The sequence below is a fragment of the Erythrolamprus reginae genome, chromosome 4 (assembly GCF_031021105.1).
Source record: "Erythrolamprus reginae isolate rEryReg1 chromosome 4, rEryReg1.hap1, whole genome shotgun sequence".
Classification (NCBI taxonomy): Eukaryota; Metazoa; Chordata; class Lepidosauria; order Squamata; family Dipsadidae; genus Erythrolamprus; species Erythrolamprus reginae.
Genome location: NC_091953.1, coordinates 138,577,616 through 138,580,373, shown reverse-complemented (window position 1 = coordinate 138,580,373; position 2,758 = coordinate 138,577,616).

Genomic DNA, 2,758 nt, shown 5'->3' with positions numbered 1-2,758 from the left:
CGATGGCCGTGAAGCATGAAAACCAGTGTCTCTTTTCTCAATGCTGTGGCATCTTTGAATTGTCACTGAACAAATGGATGTAGGCCTCTCACATGTAATTTAATTTAATTTACTCAACTTTTAAGCCACCCAACTCCTTGTGGACTCTGGGTGGCGTACAGTTATAACAAAGCACTACAATATAAATGCAAAACAGTAAACAATATAACAGATAATAAAAATCAAGCAATTAAGAACTCCCAAAATATCACATTCATCCAACAAACGTTCATATCTCCAGGGCTGAACTAGTTGTTTAGTGGCCCCCCAGGTCTTCCGGCAGAGCCAAAGGCGGCTTCTATATTCCCAGGGCAGCAGCCAAAAAAGCTGACGCAAATCCTACGCTGCATTTAAGAGTGGGAGGAGAGTCAAGAGCAGGTGAATGATTAGCAGTGTTTTATAACCCCTTGGTAAGGCCCTACCTGGAATTCTGCATCCAGTTCTGGTCATCACCATAGTTCCTTCTAAGCTGAGCAGTGAGCAATCGCTCACTTAAAAATCATCATCAACTCAGAGTTTTCCAAACCTGCCCAGAAGCCGAGAGGGAAAGAGTGAGAGGGAAGGAGAGAGAGAGGAAGAGAGAGAAACAGATAGAAAAAAGAGAGGGAGGAAAAGAGAAAGAAAAAGAATGGGAGTAAGGAAGAGAGAAAGAAAATCAAAATCTAGTTTGAAACTAGCTCAACTATTTAAGTGGCATTTTGATATTGATAGAGTTGCCCTATTATGAGCTCACTCTTATAGACACACAGTACAGTGTTTTATTTTGAAATTCTCTGAGGCAAAACAGGGTGGGTTTTTTGTTTGTTTGTTTGTTTCTTTCTTTATTTATTATTTCTGTGCTGTCCAGTCCTGAAGGGACTGCCGCTCAGACACTATACTTTTCCGCCCCCCCCCCAAAAAAAAAAATTAGAGGGAACACTGGTCATCACCACAATATAAAAAGGAGGTCGAGACTCTGGATATAAAAAGTGCAAAGGAGAGCAGCTAAGATGATTAAATTGATCAAATGATACACTTTCTAGATCCGGCCCCAAACAATATTGTATGATTTTTAAGAGGTTTCAAATTATTTTAAATTGTCTTTTTTAGATGTCTCTTTCTTGTTGTAAGCTGTCCAGAGTCCTTTGGGAGTTGGGCAGCATATAAATCAAAGAAAGAAAGAAAGAGAGAGAGAGAGAGAGAGAGAGAGAGAAGGAAAGAAAGAAAGAAAGAAAGAAAGACCTATATGAATAACATTTGCAGAAATTGGGTATGAGTCTTTGGAGAGGGGTGGCATACAAATCTAATTAATAATAATAATAATAATAATAATAATAATAATAATAATAATAATAATGTCTAATTTAGAGCAAAAAAGGGCCAGGGGAGACATGAGAGCAGTCTTCCAGTATCTCAGGCATTGCCCCAAAGAAGGAGTCAAGCTATTCTCCAAAGCACCTGAGGGTAGAACCAGAAGCAATGGGTGGAAACTAAACCAGGAGAGAAGCAACTTAGAACTAAGGAGAAAATTCCTGACAGCCAGAACAGTCGATCAGTGGAACAGAAGTTGTGAATGCCCCAACAGTGGATGTTGGATACCATCTGTCTGAAGTAGTGTAGGGTCTCTTGCTTAAGCAGGGGGCTGGACTAGAAGACCCCCAACTTGCTCCAAGGTCCATTCCATGTCTGTTGTTATTACTACTAGATAAGCCTGGCATCCAGAAGCATTTAGTTTAAAACAGCTCTTAACTCTTTCTTGCAATTTAGCAACTTTATAGCCCAGACCCTAGCATATTTATTCTTGCCCTTCTGTTAAAAATGAAGGGGGAAAAAGGTTATTATTTTCATTTTATCTCCTCTACATCACCCACTGAGGCAGCTTTGCAATATTCGAGAGGCTGCCACAAAACACTTGAAGGCAGGAGGAGAAGCAACAACAGATGGAAACTGGTCAAGGGCAGATCCAACCAAGAAGTAAGGAGATCAATTGATCAGTGGAACTCCTGGCTTGCTCCTTCGCTGGACACCCACTTGTCTCAAATTGTATGTAAGATTCTCTTATTCTGCTTCTATTGATGCAGGGAGCCCGGGACTTGCAACCCATTCGCTCAGGGCCCAAAAGACAGCCTCACAGGGGGGTTGTGCAGGCACACATATATCTACATAGCTATATGTGTGCATGAAATATACTGCTCAAAAAATTAAAGGGAACCCTTAAACAACACAATATAACTCCAAGTGAATCCAACTTCTGTGAAATCCAACTGCCCACTTAGGGAGCAACAGTGACAATCAACTTCACCTGCTGTTGTGCACATTTAACTTTGTACAGAACAACGTATTCCATGAGAATATTTCATTCATTCGGATCTAGGATGGGTTCTTTGAGGGGTCCCTTTATTTTTTTGAGCAGTGTATTACTTGCTTAGCAGAGACACATATTTCGGCTCCAGCTTGGAAGAGTTTATTAGCACAATTGCAATCCAAATAATTGTCTGGATCTACAGTTCTCACAAAGAAGAATCCAGAAAAAGCAAGATTCTTTTTACAGCAATTCTTCATTAGGTCAAGGGCAGGAAATCCAGTCAGGAGACACAAGGTCAATGCAAGGGACAAATTCAGGACTGTACTGTTTTCTTAAAACTCAGGTTAAAAAAAAAGAGAGCCCACAAGCGATTGGGGAAATAGAAGAGACACCACCAAGACCTCCGAGGTCCCTTCTTCGGCAGCCGGAAGCGGC